Source organism: Salvelinus fontinalis, unplaced genomic scaffold (assembly GCF_029448725.1).
Source record: "Salvelinus fontinalis isolate EN_2023a unplaced genomic scaffold, ASM2944872v1 scaffold_0332, whole genome shotgun sequence".
Lineage (NCBI taxonomy): Eukaryota > Metazoa > Chordata > Actinopteri > Salmoniformes > Salmonidae > Salvelinus > Salvelinus fontinalis.
This window is the reverse complement of record NW_026600541.1, coordinates 92,530-114,212: the sequence shown is the minus strand read 5'-3', so window position 1 is coordinate 114,212 and position 21,683 is coordinate 92,530. Positions and strand designations below refer to the sequence as shown.

Here is a 21,683-nt window from a genome sequence, read left to right as displayed (position 1 = left end):
GTAGTTCTATCTGATGTCATAATACACCCCTCTGATAATCAAGTGATATTTGGAATGTCTGAGTAGTTCTATATGATGTCATAATACACCCCAGTCAGTGTTGTTGAGCAGAGAATCAACCAGGTTGTCCATGTCGAAAGTTATTCAGGTGCATAATACAATGTTTTTCTTCTATTCTGTTATTCAATTAGAAAATGTAGTCTGAATGAGAACAAGCACATCTGTGAGCGTTATGCATTATAACATCGATTGACTAAATGATGACGTTGACAGCTTTGTAGTAAAACCAGGGTTGGAGTTAATTCCATTTCAATTCCAGTCAATTCAGGAAGTAAACCAAATTCCAATTCCACATATTCCTCATTGAAAACCATAGATGAGAATTGGCATTTTCAGTTTACTTCCTGAATGCTGAATGGCAGTGAGATGCCATCCTCCTTCTCACATCCAGCCTGTTCCTGATATTCTGGTCTACATACACAATCACTTACAGTGCATTCGGGAGGTATTCAGACCTCTTGACTTTTTCCACATTTTGTTATGTTACATCCTTATTCTAAAATGGATTAAATTGGGATGTTTTCCTCTTCAATCTACACACAACACCCCATAATGATAAAGCAAAGACAGGGTTTTAGAAATTTTTGCAAATGTATTTTATAATTAAAACTGAAATATAACATTTACATAAGTATTCAGACCCTTTACTCAGTACTTTGTTGAAGCATCTTTGGCAGCAATTACAGCCTAGAGTATTCTTGGGTACACCTGTATTTTTGGCTGGGTCACTCAAGGACATTCAGAGACTTGTCCCGAAGCCACTTCTGCGTTGTCTTGGCTGTGTGCTTAGGGTCGTTGTTCTGTTGGAAGGTGAACCTTTGTCCCAGTCTGAGGTCCTGAGTGCTCTGGAGCAGGTTTTCAGATCTCTCTGTACTTTATTTTTATTTGATTTATTTATTATTTACCCTTTATTTAACTAGGCAAGTCAGTTAAGAACAAATTCTTATTTACAATGACGGCCTACCAAAAGGCGAAAGGCCTCCTACGGCGGCTGGGATTCAAAATAAGAATACATTTGCTCTGTTCATCTTTCCCTCGATCATGACTAGTCTCCCAGTCATGATGCTGCCACCACAATGCTTCACCGTATTTGCTCTATTGTTTACAGGATGATTTGTATCTTATAGAGCGTGGCTTTAAGGGAGTAGTATGGTCACATCTAGATAAAAACGAATGTGAAAAATGAACAGAGCAAATGTGCTTTAACACACTACCTATTCATGGAAGTATTTATTCATCATCCGTGCTTCTACACCTGCATTGCTTGCTGTTTGGGGTTTTAGGCTGGGTTTCTGTACAGCACTTTGAGATATCAGCTGGTGTACGAAGGTCTATATAAATACTTTTTATTTTATTTGATATTCATATTCAGCATCTACGTCTGTGTACAGGAAAGTATTATTTGTAAGACGTAAGAGAAAAAACATCAGCTTATTGTTAAATTATTATGACGTTCTTTCCAATACAAAAGTGTAGTAACTGTTGTTTCCAAACTGCGTTACTCACTCCAGTCAGCAGATGGCGGATGTGCGTCTTTCAGGTGATGATTCTTGCGTGACGTATAATTTACTGGACCGGACGCTTCTTCAAGAACAACAACACGGCTACTCTTTCATCCATCTCGGTAGCTTGCTAGCCAACATAAAACTGAAAGATTGAGGCTTTAGACCACGTTAATGTAAATTATCTAATCTCAATGTTGTAAACACAATTCTGTAGACGTATTAACTGGTTAACTTTAACCTAATTTGCTTGTTCAATTTGCAAACTTGTTAAAGATTGATGCTGAGCCTAGCACTAGGCTAGTCGCTAATGCTAACTCGCTAGCTAACATCCCTGACCATGAGTTCACTAAACTACTCATCCCCTGCTAAAGAAGAGGAGGTCTGCTGTACGGAGAAAAAAGCTCTGGCGCTGAACATTGTCGTGGAAGAAGAAGAGGAGGGTATTACCGTGAAAGGAGAGAAAGAACCTTTCAGAATGGAAGAGGAGGCTGTTATAGTGAAGGAAGAAGAGGCTGTTATAGTGAAGGAAGAAGAGGCTGTTATAGTGAAGGAAGAAGAGGCTGTTATAGTGAAGGAAGAAGAGGCTGTTATAGTGAAGGAAGAAGAGGCTGTTATAGTGAAGGAAGAAGAGGCTGTTATAGTGAAGGAAGGAGAGAAAGAACCTTTCAGAATGAAAAAGGAGGAAGAGGAGGCTATCTCAATAAAGGTGAAGATGGAAGACGTTTTTGGAGTTGAAAGAGGAGGAGACAGAATATCAGATTATCACCAGTGAGTACTGACTTAAAAGCAGGGGCACAAACTATGCAGTTGTTGAACTGTGGGGCATTCTACTGAAGTTCTATACTTGAATATGTTTCGAGCAAGGATGCCAACAAACAACGCATACACAGTTGTATAGTGGCAGAATAGGATACCGGGTAGGGAGTGGGCTATTTCATAAGGGTGGGTATAATTTGAGGAACGTTCCAACAGGAATCCGTTCCAAAAACTTCGTAAGTATCAAGGTTGCCAACAAACAACGCATACAGTCGTATAACAGTAGAATCAAATCAAATCAAATCAAATTTTATTAGTCACATACACATGGTTAGCAGATGTTAATGCGAGTGTAGCGAAATGCTTGTGCTTCTAGTTCCGACAATGCAGTAATAACCAACAGTAATCTAACCTAACAATTCCACACTACTACCTTACACACACACACAAGTGTAAAGGGATAAAGAATATGTACATAAAGATATATGGATGAGTGGTGGTACAGAACGGCATGGCAGATGCAGTAGATGGTATAGAGTACGGTATATACATATGAGATGAGTACTGTAGGGTATGTAAACATAAAGTGGCATAGTTTAAAGTGGCTAGTGGTACATGTATTGCATAAAGATGGCAAGATGCAGTAGATGATATAGAGTACAGTATATATACATATGAGATGGGTAATGTAGGGTATGTAAACATTGTATTAAGTGGCATTGCTTAAAGTGGCTAGTGGTACATTTTTACATAATTTCCATCAATTCCCATTTTAAAAGTGGCTGGAGTTGAGTCAGTATGTTGGCAGCGGCCGCTAAATGTTAGTGGTGGCTGTTTAACAGTCTGATGGCCTTGAGATAGAAGCTGTTTTTCAGTCTCTCGGTCCCTGCTTTGATGCACCTGTACTGACCTCGCCTTCTGGATGATAGCGGGGTGAACAGGCAGTGGCTTGGGTGGTTGTTGTCCTTGATGATCTTTATGGCCTTCCTGTGACATCGGGTGGTGTAGGTGTCCTGGAGGGCAGGTAGTTTGCCCCTGGTGATGCGTTCTGCAGACCTCACTACCCTCTGGAGAGCCTTACGGTTGTGGGCGGAGCAGTTGCCGTACCAAGCGGTGATACAGCCCGACAGGATGCTCTCGATTGTGCATCTGTAGAAGTTTGTGAGTGCTTTTGGTGACAAGCCGAATTTCTTCAGCCTCCTGAGGTTGAAGAGGCGCTGCTGCGCCTTCTTCACAACGCTGTCTGTGTGGGTGGACCAGTTCAGTTTGTCCGTGATGTGTACACCGAGGAACTTAAAACTTTCCACCTTCTCCACTACTGACCCGTCGATGTGGATAGGGGGGTGCTCCCTCTGCTGTTTCCTGAAGTCCACAATCATCTCCTTTGTTTTGTTGACGTTGAGTATGAGGTTATTTTCCTGACACCACACTCCGAGGGCCCTCACCTCCTCCCTGTAGGCCGTCTCGTCGTTGTTGGTGATCAAGCCTACCACTGTAGTGTCATCCGCAAACTTGATGATTGAGTTGGAGGCGTGCATGGCCACGCAGTCGTGGGTGAACAGGGAGTACAGGAGAGGGCTCAGAACGCACCCTTGTGGGGCCCCAGTGTTGAGGATCAGCGGGGTGGAGATGTTGTTACCTACCCTCACCACCTGGGGGCGGCCCGTCAGGAAGTCCAGGACCCAGTTGCACAGGGCGGGGTCGAGACCCAGGGTCTCGAGCTTGATGACGAGTTTGGAGGGTACTATGGTGTTAAATGCTGAGCTGTAATCGATGAACAGCATTCTCACATGGGTATTCCTCTTGTCCAGATGGGTTAGGGCAGTGTGCAGTGTGGTTGCGATTGCGTCGTCTGTGGACCTATTGGGTCGGTAAGCAAATTGGAGTGGGTCTAGGGTGTCCGGTAGGGTGGAGGTGATATGGTCCTTGACTAGTCTCTCAAAGCACTTCATGATGACGGAAGTGAGTGCTACGGGGCGGTAGTCGTTTAGCTCAGTTACCTTAGCTTTCTTGGGAACAGGAACAATGGTGGCCCTCTTGAAGCATGTGGGAACAGCAGACTGGGATAAGGATTGATTGAATATGTCCGTAAACACACCAGCCAGCTGGTCTGCGCATGCTCTGAGGACGCGGCTGGGAATGCCGTCTGGGCCTGCAGCCTTGCGAGGGTTAACACGTTTAAATGTTTTACTCACCTCGGCTGCAGTGAAGGAGAGCCCGCAGGTTTTGGTAGGGGGCCGTGTCAGTGGCACTGTATTGTCCTCAAAGCGGGCAAAAAAGTTGTTTAGCCTGTCTGGGAGCAAGACATCCTGGTCCTCGACGGGGCGGATTTTCTTTTTGTAATCCGTGATTGACTGAATGACATACCGGGTAGGGAGTGAGCTATGTAATTACGTTTTTCACTCACCACGTTTATTCCGAAAAATGTCTGTCCTCACTCTGGTAGCCTATGGACAACCATTGAGATGAGTTGATGCCTATTTGGCAGCTAGTTAGCTTGGTGAATTGATCTACTTTGTATGCGTTGTTTATGAGCATCCTTGTTATTTATGAAGATTCGTGTTTGAACGTTCCACAAATTATACCCACCCGTTTCCTACTGTATACATTCTTAAAGGTTCAATCTGCCATTGGTACATTTATTTTGGGGACTTTTAAATTAGATGTATTGAAATCTCCATGTGGTCTATATTAAAGTTCCCCTATATCTAATATAACAGGCTTTTAAAATTCAATATTGGTGCATAATTTCTACTTAAAATATCAAAGGGACACAAAAGGCACCCATTTAGTAGAACGACCCTTTAACATTTGCATCACAAATAATATTTTATAGGCCCTTTTTAGACACATTCATGCCTATTGTAAGAACCAATGAATCACAGTGGTGGAAAAAGTACCCAATTGTCATACTTGAATATAAGTAAAGATACCTTAATAGAAAAGGACTCAAGTAAACGTGAAAGTCACCCTTTCACATTTGCATCACAAACAATATATTTAAAAATCATGATGAAAGTTACCATTTGTTTTGAGACCCTATGATTGTAATAGACGGTTATAAGTTGACTATCTGTTTGATGTTGTCATTCAAGCAGGAGAGAGACATGACTATGGTGGATCCTCTGGGGAGCCTCAACAACATCCTGATGCTGACGAGTCAGAGAAGAGTCTCTCCAGAACAGAACACCAGATGGTACAGCTTGGTCTGGTCTAGCATACAGCCTGCTCTATCTGGGTCTGGGCTGGGTTTCTGTAAAGACACTTTATGACAACAGTGACATCAGCATCCATAATGATATGTGTCTGTGTCCCCTCTTTATGGTTACCAGGACAACGCTAGCCCTTTCACCCTCCTGGAGTCCCCGTGTCGTGCCTCTCCCGGTAGCACCTTACTGCTGGGTATGAAGAGGTTGTCTGTGCTGCTGATGGACTGCAGGAAAACAACGGGGCTGAGTGGAACTGTGAGAGGAGGAGAAGAGAAGAAAGGATCAGATTTGACTCATCAAAGTAAGTGCTGTAGTTTAGTTTGAACAAATAAAATAGATCTGCCCACTGGTATCTGTTACCAGGACAACCAGCAGAGTTCTGTTAGTTGACAGGAAGATAGACTGGTATCTGTTACCAGGACAACCAGCAGAGTTCTGTTAGTTGACAGGAAGATAGACTGGTATCTGTTACCAGGACAACCAGCAGAGTTCTGTTAGTTGACAGGAAGATAGACTGGTATCTGTTACCAGGACAACCAGCAGAGTTCTGTTAGTTGACATGAAGATAGACTGGTATCTGTTACCAGGACAACCAGCAGAGTTCTGTTAGTTGACATGTAAAATCTTGATGTAAGTTAGTTTTAGAGAGAAAGTTTCAAGATAATCTGATGTAAGGTGCGTGTTTTACAAAAACATTTTCTCAAAACATTATAGATGTTACATTGCCTGTCCCAGTCAACCCCCCTATCTTTACAAGACTGTAGAACAGGAACTTGTCAGCCCTGCATTAAGGACCAACATTGTGATAAATGGAACTGTATACCAGTTCCATTTAAGGACCAAAAAACTGACAGCTGTGCCATATACATTTAATTTTCCATATAAATTTCAAAATGGTTGGCAAGAGATTTTCAATGTACTGATTCCATGGCACGTGGTTTATGAATTGACACGCAAAATGATGCCGGATTCAAAGCTTAAATTATTATACAAAATCCTTGCAACCAATAGACTGTTATATATGGGGATATAATATTCCCAGCTCTGCAGATTTTGCTGCGAGGAGGCAGTCATTAGATTATTTATTTTGGTACTGTCCATCTGTAGCTCGTTTTTTGGTCATAGGTCCAGGAATCACTGAAGAATTGCAACATTTAACTAGAATACATGATAGTGGCAGAACATGGAGTTGGGTTGGATATTGTCATGGTAGGATACATGATAGTGGCAAAACATGGAGTTGTGTTGGATATAGTCATGGTAGGATACATGATAGTGGAAACACATGGACTTGGGTTGGATATAGTCATGGTAGGATACATGATAGTGTCAACACATGGAGCTGGGTTGGATATAGTCATGGTAGGATACATGATAGTGGCAACGCATGGAGTTGGGCTGGATATAGTCATGGTAGGATACATGATAGTGGCAACACATGGAGTTGGGTTGGATATAGTCATGGTAGGATACATGATAGTGGCAACACATGGAGTTGGGTTGGATATTGTCATGGTAGGATACATGATAGTGACAACACATGGAGATGGGTTGGATATAGTCATGGTAGGATACATGATAGTGACAACACATGGAGTAGGGTTTGATATAGTCATGGTAGGATACATGATAGTGGCAACACATGGAGTTGGGTTGGATATAGTCATGGTAGGATACATGATAGTGGCAACACATGGAGTAGGGTTGGATATAGTCATGGTAGGATACATGATATTGGAAACACATGGAGTTGGGTTTGATATAGTCATGGTAGGATACATCATAGTGGCAACACATGGAGTTGGGTTGGATATAGTCATGGTAGGATACATGATAGTGGCAGAACATGGAGTTGGGTTGGATATAGTAATGGTAGGACACATGATAGTGACAACACATGGAGTTGGGTGGATATAGTCATGGTAGGATACATGATAGTGGAAACACATGGAGTAGGGTTAGATATAGTCATGGTAGGATACATGATAGTGGCAACACATGGAGCTGGGTTGGATATAGTAATGGTAGGATACATGATAGTAGCAACACATGGAGTTGGGTTGGATATAGTCATGGTAGGATACATGATAGTGGCAGAACATGGAGTTGGGTTGGATATAGTAATGGTAGGATACATGATAGTGGCAACACATGGAGTTGGGTTGGATATAGTCATGGTAGGATACATGATAGTGGCAACACATGGAGTTGGGTTGGATATAGTCATGGTAGGATACATGATAGTGGCAACACATGGAGTAGGGTTTTATATAGTCATGGTAGGATACATGATAGTGGCAACACATGGAGTAGGGTTGGATATAGTCATGGTAGGATACATGATAGTGGCAACACATGGAGTTGGGTTGGATATAGTCATGGTAGGATACATGATAGTGGCAACACATGGAGTTGGGTTGGATATAGTCATCGTAGGATACATGATAGTGGCAACACATGGAGTAGGATTTGATATAGTCATGGTAGGATACATGATAGTGGCAACACATGGAGTTGGGTTGGATATAGTCATGGTAGGATACATGATAGTGGCAACACATGGAGTTGGGTAGGATAAAGTCATGGTAGGATACATGATAGTGGCAACACATGGAGTAGGATTTGATATAGTCATGGTACAACAAATATTGTGGTTAAACTCAAATATACTAATTGATTTAAAAAAACGTATTTTTCTAAGAAATTTAAATTTAAAAAAAGGTATAATTTTAGTGAATGATATCATAAATAGGACTGGTGGAGTTATACCACACATACAGCTAACACAGACATATGGAAATGTCTGCTTTCAACTAATTGCAGCATTACCACAAAAATGGGGGAAAAGTAAGGAGCTTTGTATGTCGGCCTCTGTATTAAAGAACATAAATGGTTAAAGAAAAGTATGATAAATAAAAGCATTTACCAATTTCATTTCAGGACCAAAAAACTGACAGCTGTGCCATATAAATTGCAAAATAGTTGGGAAGAGATTTTCGATGAACCCAATTCCATGGCACATGGTTTATGAATTGATACGCAAAACAACGCCGGATTCAAAACTTCAAAGTTTTCAATTTAAAATACTTTACAAAATTCTGTCAACCAACAGAATGTTATATATATATATCATACAATCTTACATACATACATACAATCTTCCCAGCTCTGCAGATTTTGCTGTGAGGAGGCAGAGTCATTAGATAATGTGTTTTGGTATTGCCTGTTTCTGTTCTCAGGTTCAGGAAACCTAGAAATAGTATTGTTGGGAGATCTGGAGAGAACGGGTATGTCAATTACTAATATCCCATATATACTATATCATTCTTAGTAAAGTAGTTATCTTCAACTCGCGATCTGTGGATTCTATTCGATTGTATGAATAGTTGTAGAAACATCTCAAGGATGATCAATGGAAACAGGATGCACCTGAGTTGAATTTCGAGTCTCATAGCAAAGGGTCTGAATACTTATCTAAACATTTATATTTTCAATATTCATATTTTTCAATATTCATAAATTCATGTCAGAATTGTTTGAATTAAATCAAAATACTACTCATATTACAGAAAAGGTGGTAATGCTTCATGAAACCCATTGTTGGAGGCCTGTAGCATCTGATGTTTAAACATTATAGAGTCTAATGATTAAAAGGTAAGGGAAAGGGGATACCTAGTCAGTTGTACAACTGAATCCATTCACCATAAACCTGTCTTCCCCATTGAACCCCTCTGAATCGGGGAGGTGCTGGAGACAGCCTTAATCGACGTCCACGTCATCGGCGCCCAGGGGACTACTTGTTGTTGGGGTTATTTGCCTTGCTCAAGGGCAGACCGGCAGATTTTTCCTACTTGACGTCGTGGGGATTCGAACCAGTGACCTTTCGGTTACTGGCTCAACACTCTTAACCGTTAGTCTACAAATGTTCCAACTTTAATTAATTATTTCTCAATGATGCTTTAAAGGAAAAGTTTACCCAACATCCAGAAACTCCTAAGTGATTCCATACTATGAAACTAGTCCAGTGGAGTTTGTCCTCTCCCCCTCTCTCTCCCTGTAGTGTTGTACTGAAACAGCTGCAAAAATGGGACTTGTGACGTTTCTGGATGCGGCCGTCGCTTTTCTGCTTTGCCAGTTAATTCATGATTCAGAAATCCACAAAGTGTGTGGACAAATTTGTTTTATTAAAGCTATTGGCCTTTGTCTTTCACCTTGAGAAAAAAACACCTTTCAACCCATATGATCTATTACATAATAAAAGTCTAATAAAACACCTTTCAACCCATATGATCTATTACATAATAAAAGTCTAATAAAACACCTTTCAACCCATATGATCTATTACATAATAAAAGTCTAATAAAACACTTTTCAACCCATATGATCTATTACATAATAAAAGTCTAATAAAACACTTTTCAACCCATATGATCTATTACATAATAAAAGTCTAATAAAACACCTTTCAACCCATATGATCTATTACATAATAAAAGTCTAATAAAACACTTTTCAACCCATATGATCTATTACATAATAAAAGTCTAATAAAACACCTTTCAACCCATATGATCTGTTACATAACAAAAGTCTAATAAAACACTTTTCAACCCATATGATCTATTACATAATAAAAGTCTAATAAAACACCTTTCAACCCATATGATCTATTACATAATAAAAGTCTAATAAAACACCTTTCAACCCATATGATCTATTACATATTAAAAGTCTAAAACACCTTTCAACCCATATGATCTATTACATAATAAAAGTCTAATAAAACACCTTTCAACCCATATGATCTATTACATAATAAAAGTCTAATAAAACACCTTTCAACCCATATGATCTATTACATAATAAAAGTCTAATAAAACACCTTTCAACCCATATGATCTATTACATAATAAGTCTAATAAAACACCTTTCAACCCATATGATCTATTACATAATAAAAGTCTAATAAAACACCTTTCAACCCATATGATCTATTACATAATAAAAGTCTAATAAAACACCTTTCAACCCATATGATCTATTACATAATAAAAGAGAATGGCGTCAGAGATGACGGCTGCTGTTTTATGGGCTGCTAATCAACCGTGCTATTTAGTTTGTTTTTTCACGTTGTTTGTATCTTATTTTGTCCATAATGTTGCTGCTACCGTCTCTTATGACCGAAAAGAGCTTCTGGACATCAGAACAGCGATTTCTCACCTTGAACTGGGGGAAGAATTTTTCTTTTGAATGATTCGGACGAGATTTACTCCAGACACCCGACAAGGCCCTCAACCCCATAATTCGCAGGAGAAAGAGACGGAGATATCGCGGACAGAGGTCGGGGTGCCTTGTAAGGATCTGGGGACGAGTGGGTAATCTGCCTTTACCATCGGTACTATTAGCCAACGTACAATCATTGGATAATAAAATAGACAAACTACGATCACGTATGTATATTTGTAAACAACAGCTGGGTGCAGGATAGAACAGTAGCCTCTGGTAAGAAAAGGGGCGGCGGTCTATGTATATTTGTGAACAACAGCTTGTGCACAATATCTAAGGAAGTCTCAAGGTTTTGCTCACCTGAGGTAGAGTATAACATGATAAGCTGTAGACCACACCATCTACCAAGAGAGTTTTCATCTACAGTTGAAGTCGGAAGTTTACATACACCTTAGCCAAATACATTTAAACTCAGTTTTTCACAATTCCTGACATTTAATCCTAGTAAAAATGCCCTGTCTTAGGTCAGTTTGCCACTTTTTATTTTAAGAATGTGAAATGTCAGAATAATAGTTGAGAGAATAATTTATTTCAGTTTCTATTTCTTTCATCACATTCCCAGTGGGTCAGAAGTTAACATACACTCAATTAGTATTTGGTAGCATTGCCTTTAAATTGTTTAACTTGGGTCAAACGTTTTTGGTAGCCTTCCACAAGCTTCCCACAATAAGTTGTAAAATATATTTTGATTTGTTTAACACTTTTTTGGTTACATGATTCCTTATGTTTTTTCATAGCTTTGATGTCTTTACTGTTATTCTACAATGTAGAAAATAGTAAAAATAAAGAAAACCCCTTGAATGAGTAGGCGTGTCCAAACTTTTGACTGGTACTGTACATTAAATTCCCTGGCAACAGCTCCAGTGGACATTTCTGCAGTCCCTCTGAGACATCTGTGACATTGTGTTGTGTGGCAAAACGTTTTGTCCCCAGCACAAGGTGCACCTGTGTAATAATAATGCCCAATTTGAGAGAAATAAGCTTTTTGGGGCAAAAAAGTATTTAGTCAGCCACCAATTGTCCAAGTTCTCCCACTTAAAAAGATGAGAGAGGCCTGTAATTCATCATCAAAGGTACACTTCACTATGACAGACAAAATGAGAAAATAAAATCCAGAAAATCACATTGTAGGATTTTTAATGAGTTTATTTGCAAATGATGGTGGAAAATAAATATTTGCCTCTTTGATGTCATAACTGTGACCTTTAATTCCGTCAGCTGTTTGTGTCTTAACGACCGTTCCACATCAAAGAGGCCTTTCTACGGACTCTGAAAAACACCAAAGGAAAGATGCCCAGGGTCCCTGCTCATCTGTGTGAATGTGCCTTAGGCATGCTGCAAGGAGGCATGAGGACTGCAGATGTGGCCAGGGCAATAAATTGCAATGTCTGTACTATGAGACGCCTAAGACAGAGCTTCAGGGAGACAGGACAGACAGCTGATCGTCCTCGCAGTGGCAGACCACGTGTAACAACACCTGCACAGGATCGGTACATCCGAACATCACACCTGCGGGACAGGTACAGGATGGCAACAACAACTGCCCGAGTTACACCAGGAATGCACAATCCCTCCATCAGTGCTCAGACAGCCTATTGAGGACAAAGAGAGAGTGGACTGAGGGCTTGTAGGCCTGTTATAAGGCAGGTCATCACCAGACATCACCGGCAACAACGTTGCCTATGGGCACAGACCCACCGTCGCTGGACCAGACTGGACTGGCAAAAAGTGCGCGTCACTGCCGAGTCGCGGTTTTGTCTCACCAGGGGTGATGGTCGGATTCGCGTTTATCGTCGAAGGAATGAGCGTTACACTGAGGCCTATACTCTGGATCGGGATCGATTTGGAGGTGGAGGGTCTGGGGCGGTGTCACAGCATCATCGGACTGAGCTTGTTGTCATTGCAGACAATCTCAACGCTGTGCGTTACAGGGAAGACATCCTCCTCCCTCATGTGGTACCCTTCCTGCAGGCTCATCCTGACACGACCCTCCAGCATGACAATGCCACCAGCCATACTGCTCGTTCTGTGCATGATTTCCTGCAAGACAGGAATGCCAGTGTTCTGCCATGGCCAGCAAAGAGCCCGGATCTCAATCCCATTGAGCACGTCTGGAACCTGTTGGATCGGAGGGTGAGGGCTTGGGCCATTCCCCCCCAGAAATGTCCGGGAACTTGCAGGTGCCTTGGTGGAAGAGTGGGGTAACATCTCACAACAAGCACTGGCAAATCTGGTGCAGTCCATGAGGAGGAGATGCACTGCAGTACTTAATGCAGCTGGTGGCCACACCAGATACTGACTTTTGATTTTGAACCCCCCTTTGTTCAGGGGCACATTATTCAATTTCTGTTAGTCACATGTCTGTGAAACGTGTTCAGTTTATGTCTGTTGTTGAATCTTGTGTAAATATTTGTATGAACACGTTTGCTCAAAATAAACGCAGTTGACAGTGAGAGGACGTTTCTTTTTTTTGCTGAGTTTATATATAATTACTATCAGTTTTAGGAACATCTACCCAAAACATTTCACCCTATTTTTTACTTTACCCAAAAAGTTCACGACATCAGCATTTAGTAAAAATGTTTAACATTTGTGAACGTCTAAATAAATTGGGCCTTTTAAAAAGCGTTTTGAACCCTTTCAACAACGGGGAGATGTTACTGATGTGCTTTGTGTCTTCGACATAAAAACTAGTTTTGGACTTCCACGCAAAATTACTTTACTTATTTTTGGTTCAAGGAAGTGTATAGGTCGGATTCTGTATCATATAGCTATGAAGGTTATATATTTAGAACCACCTGCTCGACTGGATTCCAGCGACGTCTGTCTTGAGTGTCCGAGAACTGTTTATTTTTTGTGTTCTGACTTGTAAAACAGGATGAATAAAATAAGTAATGTAAACATATCAGTAATTACCAGGAAGCTCTACATTTGTTTTAAAATCACACCAAGATTGTTAAAACTGGCCTCAGGTTATTGAGAGATCTGATTTACCCTTGTAGCAAGGCTGTTTTATCATGTGGAGGTTTCATTCAGGTCTCTTTAAATAAACACTCTGTTTGTCTTTGACAGGAGAAAGACCAAACTCCGAGGAACCAGAGCCAGAGACGTCCAAACCAGCAAGAGGACACCACTGCTTCCACTGTGGAAAGGGTTTTAAACAGTTACGGGACCTGAAACAACATGAGAGAATACATACAGGAGAAAAGCCTTACCACTGCGCCCAGTGTGGAAAGAATTTTAACCACAAAGGATACCTGAAACAACATGAGAGAATACATACAGGAGAAAAGCCTTACCACTGCGCCCAGTGTGGAAAGAGTTTTAAGCATTTAGGAACCCTTAAAGCCCATGAGAGAATACACACAGGGGAGAAGCCTTACCACTGCTCCCAGTGTGGAAAGTGTTTCAGAAGTTCAGGGGAGCTGAAACGACATGAGAGAATACACTCAGGGGAGAAGCCTTACCACTGCTCCCAGTGTGGAATGAGTTTTAAGTGTTTAGGAAACCTTAAAGCTCATGAGAGAATACACACAGGGGAGAAGCCTTACCACTGCTCCCAGTGTGGAAAGTGTTTCAGAAGTTCAGTGGAGCTGAAACGACGAGAGAATACACACAGGGGAGAAGCCTTACCACTGCTCCCAGTGTGGAAAGAGTTTTAAGTGTTTAGGAAACCTTAAAGCTCAAGAGAGAATGCACACAGGGGAGAAGCCTTACCACTGCTCCCAGTGTGGAAAGAGTTTTAAGTGTTTAGGAAACCTTAAAGCTCATGAGAGAATACACACAGGGGAGAAGCCTTTACACTGCTCCCAGTGTGGAAAGTGTTTCAAAGGGCCTTGTCATCTGAAACTGCATGAGAGAATACACACAGGAGAGAAGCCTTACCGCTGCTCCCAGTGTGGAAAGAGTTTAAAGTGTTTAGTATCCCTTAAATCTCATGAGAGAATACACACAGGGGAGAAGCCTTACCACTGCTCCCAGTGTGGAAAGAGTTTTAAGCATTTAGGAATCCTTAAAGCTCATGAGAGAATACACACAGGGGAGAAGCCTTACCACTGCTCCCAGTGTGGAAAGTGTTTCAGATGTTCAGGGGAGCTGAAACGACACGAGAGAATACACACAGGGGAGAAGCCTTACCACTGCTCCCAGTGTGAAAAGAGTTTTAGGTGTTTAGGAAACCTTAAAGCTCATGAGAGAATACACACAGGGGAGAAGCCTTACCACTGCTCCATTTGTGGAAAGTGTTTCGGCCGTTCACGGGAGCTGAAACGACATGAACGAATACACACAGGGGAGAAGCCTTACCACTGCTCCATGTGTGGAAAGAGTTTTAATCAGAAAAGCCGCCTGAACCAACACGAGAAGTCCCTGTGTCGTGGCTCTCCCGGTAGCACCTCACTGCTGGGTATGAAGAGGTTGTCTGTGCTGCTGGTGGACTGCAGGAAATCAACGGGGCTGAGTGGAACTGTGAGAGGAGGAGAAGAGAAGAAAGGATCAGATTTGACTCATCAAAGTAAGTGTTGTAGTTTAGTTTGAACAAATAAAATAGATCTGCCCACTGGTATCTGTTACCAGGACAACCAGCAGAGGTCTGTTAGTTGACAGGAAGATAGACTGGTGGATATGGATGTTATGAATATCATAACACTGAAAAAGGATTCTGCCAATGAAAAGAGAGAAACCAAGAGACCATATAAAACCTTGATGAAAGTTGGCTTTGGAGAGAAAGTTTCAATGATCTGTTGTAAGGTGCAAATTTGACAAAAACTTTTTCTTAAAACATTATGGATGTTACATTGCCTGTCCCAGTCAACACCCCTATCTTTACAAGACTGTAGAACAAGCAAACTAAACTCCAGACACTGGTAATTAATTAACTAATACTGGAGGAAAGCTGTGATCAGGCTGCCCACTCAAGAGAAAGCTTTGAACTGTAACCAGTGCCTGCAACCTTGTTCAGGTTATCAATCAATCAACCTACCAGGGTAGTTACAAACAGTACAGAAATTAAATCATCAACATATTTTGATCATATCTTTACCAATGCTGCAGAAATTTGTTTGAAAGCAGTATCCAAATTCTTTGGATGTAGTGATCACAATATAGTAGCCATATCTAGGAAAACCACAGTTCCAAAAGGCTGGGCCTACTGTTCTATATAAGAGGTCATACAATTGTTTGTAGTGATTCCTATGTTGTTGATGTTGTTTGGTTATTTTTTTTCACAGTTAATAACTCACGGACACTAGAGAAGCTTTAACCAAGTTTAATTATTCCCAAAGGTTCTGTACATCTGTAATTCAGACAACCCAACATTTGTTCCATCCAGATAAATATCCCACTTAAGACACTCCTCCTTCTCTCCAATCCTTACATCTTATGGTTCCACAGGAAGAGAGTAAAGAGGGTAACAGGATACCACACCTTTGTCTCCCTGATGAGAATCTGTCCTGACCTCAACCCCTCCTTCATCTAATCCACAGATGGCTGTAAAAACTGTTAAATCCACGTGGATTGATGAGGAATTTAAAAATGGTATGATGAAGAGGGAGGCAAAAGAGATGGCAAATAGGTCTGGCTGAATAACTGATTGGCAAACGTATTGCAAATTGAGAAATCATGTGACTAAACTGAATAAAAAGAAGAAACTACACTATAAAACAAAGATAAATGACATGAAGAATGATTGTAAAAATCTTTGGTGCATCTTCAATGACATTTTGGGCCAAAAAATCAACAATGACGTGTCACTGGTGTCTGACAACGTGGATGGAAAATGATTGAGGATAATAGCGGCCGATATTTCCACTTCTATTCGCATTATCTTCAATTTAAGCCTACTAGAAAGTGTGTTCCCTCAGGCTTGGAGGGAAGCTAAAGTCATTCCACTACCCAAGAATAGTAAAGCTCCCTTTACTGGCTTAAATAGCCGACCAATCAACCTGTTACCAACCCTTACATTTAAAAAAATAAATGGTGTTTGGCCAGATACAATGCTATTTTACAGTAAACAAATTGAGACTTTCAGCTTATAGGGAAGTTCATTCAACAAGCACAGCACTTACAAATGACTGATTGGCTGAGAGAAGTTGATGATGATAGAAATATTGTTGGGGCTGTTTTGTTAGACCTCAGTGCGGCTTTTGACAGTATTGATCATAGTCTGCTGCTGAAAAAAACGTATGGCTTTACACCCCCTGCAATATTGTGGATAAAGAGTTTTTTTTGTTTAAATGTAAACTTTATTTAACTAGGCAAGTCAGTTAAGAACAAATTATTTTTTCAATGACGGCCTAGGACTGCCTTGTTCAGGGGCAGAACGACAGAGTTTTACCTTGTCAGCTCGGGGATTCGATCCAGCAATGTTTCGGTTACTGGCCTACCGCTCTAACCACTAGGCTACCTGCCGCCCCAGAGCTACCTGTCTAACAGAACACAGTGTTCTTTAATGGAAGCCTGTACAACAAAATCAAGGTAGAATCAGGAATTCCCCATGCCAGCTGTTTGGCACCTTTTTTCAATCTTTACCAACAACATGCCAATGACATTTGAGTAAAGCCAGTGTGTCTATGTATGCGGATGACTCAACACTGTACACGTCAGCTACTACAGCGACTGAAATGACTGCAACACTTAACATAGAGCAATCAATCAATCAATCAAGTTTATTTTATATAGCCCTTCGTACATCAGCTAATGTCTCGAAGTGCTGTACAGAGACCCAGCCTAAAACCCCAAACAGCTAGAATGCAGGTGTAGAAGCACGGTGGCTAGGAAAAACTCCCTAGAAAGGCCAAAATCTAGGAAGAAACCTAGAGAGGAACCAGGCTATGAGGGGTGGCCAGTCCTCTTCTGGCTGTGCCGGGTGGAGATTATAACAGAACTATGCCAAGATGTTCAAAAATGTTCATAAGTGACAAGCATGGTCAAATAATAATCATGAATAATATTCAGTTGGCTTTTCATAGCCGATAGAGCTGCAGTTAGTTTCAGAATGGGTGGCAAGGAATAAGTTAGTCCTAAATATTTCAGATTACCTTAAGTTACATGGCCTACTATGCTAATTCTGTAGTGGTATTGTTAGATGGGGGTAAAGATAAAGATTTTGTTGGGGCGCCAGGCAGGTATTAACCCTAGTTATTAAAGTTAGTTATTACCTATTATAACATTATTATCATAAATATGATTACAACCGAAAGGATGAGAGTAGAATAGATAGAGTAGCGCTTCCAGACACATTCTAAACATGATGGAGTCTTAAAGGAAGACTGTAGCGTCTAATGATGAAACATTATGGAGTCTTAAAGGAGGACTGTAGCATCATGAGGTGGTCACCTGAAATGCATTTCAATTAACATGTGTGCCTTTTTAGAAGTTAAGTTGTGGAATTTCTTCCCTTAAGCTTTAATTTGGTGTATTGCACTTGTGAATGCATGGAAGTTAAATATTTCGAATAAATAAATATATATTTTGCCATCTGCAATTTCACCGGATGTTGTCGAAACGTTCCACTAGCGGAACCCCTAGCCATAACAGGTTTTAATGTGTTTGAGCCAATCAGTTGTGTTGTGACAAGGTAGGGGTGGTATACAGAAGATAGCCCTATTGGGTAAAAGACGAAGTTCATATTATGTCAAGAACAGCTCAAATAAGCAAAGAGAAACAACAGTCCATCATTACTTTAAGGACCATCACAGGAATGGAAAGCCCAGAGTTACTTCTGATGCATAAGTTCATTAGAGTTACCAGCCTTAGAAATTGCAGCCCAAATAAACGCTTCACAAAGTTCAAGTGCTTTGTATCTTGTGCTTTGTATTTTCGACGTAAAAACAAGTTTTGGACTTCCACACAAAATATTTAGAACCACCTGCTTGATTGGAATCTAGCGACGTCTGTGTCTTCAGTGTCCTAGAACTGTCTAGTTTGTGTTCTGACTTGTAAAACAGGATGAATAAAATAAGTAATGTAAACATAGCAGTAATTGCCAGGAAGCTCTACATTTGTATTAAAATCACACTATAATTGTTAAAACTGGCCTCAGGTTATTGAGAGATGTGATTTAGGATTTACCCTCGTAGCAAGGTTGTTTTATCATGTGGAGGTTTCATTCGGGTCTCTATTTAAAAATAACACAGTGTCTTTGGCAGGAGAAAGACCAGACTCAGAGGAACCAGAGCCAGGGACGTCCGAACCAGCAAGACGACACCAGTGCTCCCACTTTAGAAAGGGTTGTAACCGGTTATGGAACCTGAAACAACACGAGAAAATACACACAGGGGAGAAGCCTTACCACTGCTCCCAGTGTGGAAAGTGTTTCAAACTGCCGGGGCATCTGAAACAGCACGAGAGAATACACACAGGGGAGAAGCCTTACCACTGCTCCCAGTGTGGAAAGTGTTTCAGCCGTTCAGGGGAGCTGAAAGAACACGAGAGAATACACACAGGGGAGAAGCCTTACCACTGCTCCCATTGTGGAAAGAGTTTCAAACGGCCTTGTCATCTGAAACAACACGAGAGAATACACACAGGGGAGAAGCCTTACCACTGCTCCCAGTGTGCACAGTGTTTCAGCCAGAAAGGAAGCCTGACCCAACATGAGAGAATACACACAGGGGAGAAGCCTTACCACTGCTCCCAGTGTGGAAAGTGTTTCAGCCGTTCAGGGGAGCTGAAAGAACATGAGAGAATACACACAGGGGAGAAGCCTTACCACTGCTCCCGGTGTGCACAGTGTTTCAGCCAGAAAGGAAGCCTGACCCAACATGAGAGAATACACACAGGGGAGAAGCCTTACCACTGCTCCCGGTGTGGAAAGTGTTTCAGCCGTTCAGGGGAGCTGAAAGAACATGAGAGAATACACACAGGGGAGAAGCCTTACCACTGCTCCCATTGTGGAAAGAGTTTCAAACGGCCTTGTCATCTGAAACAACACGAGAGAATACACACAGGGGAGAAGCCTTACCACTGCTCTTAGTGTGGAAAGAGTTTTAAGGGTTTAGAAAACCACAAAGCTCATGAGAGAATACACACAGGGGAGAAGCCTTACCACTGCTCCCAGTGTGGACAGTGTTTCAGCCAGAAAGGAAATCTGAACCAACACGAGAGAATACACACAGGGGAGAAGCCTTACCACTGCTCCCAGTGTGGAAAGTGTTTCAGCCAGTCAGGGGAGCTGAAACAACATGAGAGAATACACACAGGGGAGAAGAAACAGCATGAGAGAATACACACAGGGGAGAAGCCTTACCACCGCTCCATGTGTGGAAAGAGTTTTAACCAGAAAAGCAACCTGAACCAACATGAGAAAATACACAGAAGGCAGAAGCCTTACCACTCCTCCCAGGGTGCAAAGTGTTTGCCCATTTAGGAAGCCTGAAAGAACACATGAGACAACACACAGAGGAGAAGGCTTAGAAATGGCTCAGACTGGGAAAACATACTACTCATCACAGTCACTTGAACTTCATGAGAGAATCCACACAGAAGAGAAGAATTACTTGTATATTGATATTTCACATCTCATTGACTTAAAATTCATCAGAGAACATAGACAGTGCTCCCATTGTCTTATATTGTTGACTGATAATGTGCTTACCTGTCTTTACCATATGAAATTAAATGGTACAAGGTATACTCAAACACATATTTGTTTGTTTTTATTAGAAAACATGAATTTAATATGGAGTATGTCAGTTTGAATATAAAGTAGATCAGATTCCATGTGTTTAAATGGTCCTTTTTAAAACTCTTTGTGTGTGTTTATCTGGGTGTGTCATTCCTCCAGCACTACAGATAATCAAGTGATATTTGGATGTGATGCATTTGTTCCATTGTTTACATTTGCATTGTTGGCCCACTGATGATTTAATGAAATTCAAATATTCAGACTATAACGGAAAATGTTAATTGTATGTGTGTCCACATAACTGATTATGTGACTAACCTTGTGAAATTATAGTGGTATTATGGTAGTATTGGTATTATAATCTCCTGTTCATGGGACCATCATTATGTGTTGCAAACCATCTGAACCTGCGTCCTTGTATGAATAAAGTCCCTCCCAGGAACAGGAAACTATAAAGATATGTGCTCATCACCCAATGCTTCAGGAATTCAGACTGTCTACACTGCGCTGTGTAACTGTTATTCTCTCTGAACTCAGAAATAAAGAATCTTGGTTTGACTTGGACTCCAGCAGATGCTTATTTTATAATATCCACCTCAACTCTCCCACGGATTGCTGTTTATCATTGTCTCAATGAAGAGTTCCTCGTTCCACTTTCCTGGGGTCATTTACAAGCCTCCCACTGGTTGAATAAACGTTGTTTCCACGTCATTTCAACAAAACAAATCCATGTGATGTTAGATCAATGTGAAAAACTGATTGGATTTGTAAAAAGCCATCAACATCAGTTATTTTTAGTTATTTTTCATCCAACTGGCAACCTAAATCCAATGACAGGTGACATTTTGTGTTGATTTCATGTTGAATTCACTTTAGTTGACGACTCAAAATGTAAATAGAAACTAGATGTTGAACTGCCGTCTGTGCCCAGTGGGCTGGATTGAATAAGTAGCAGGTGTTGGATCAATATCCACCTTAGTATCTAAGTTTCCATGTAATTTGAGACAGATTTTCATGTGAATATTCAAACATCTGCATAAAACAATATACGCATTTTCCCACCAGAAATGTTTCTATCAAACAGACTCATTGCAGATAAAAGGCTTTGCGTGACAAAACTTAAATATAAATATTTGAGCATAAAGGAGTTTCCACCGCCATTTCTCACTTAAACATTTTTACTGACACAAAAAGACCCCACCATGTAAAACGAACTAACATATCGTCTGTCGGCTTTTATAA

The 21,683-nt window shown here is 40.9% G+C and overlaps 1 pseudogene; it reads left to right on the top strand.

Moving 5' to 3' along the window:
- Nucleotides 1–1,124: 1,124 nt before the first annotated feature.
- On the top strand, nt 1,125–20,999 carry LOC129845649 (zinc finger protein 850-like; annotated as a pseudogene).
- The last annotated feature ends 684 nt before the right edge of the window (nt 21,000–21,683 follow it).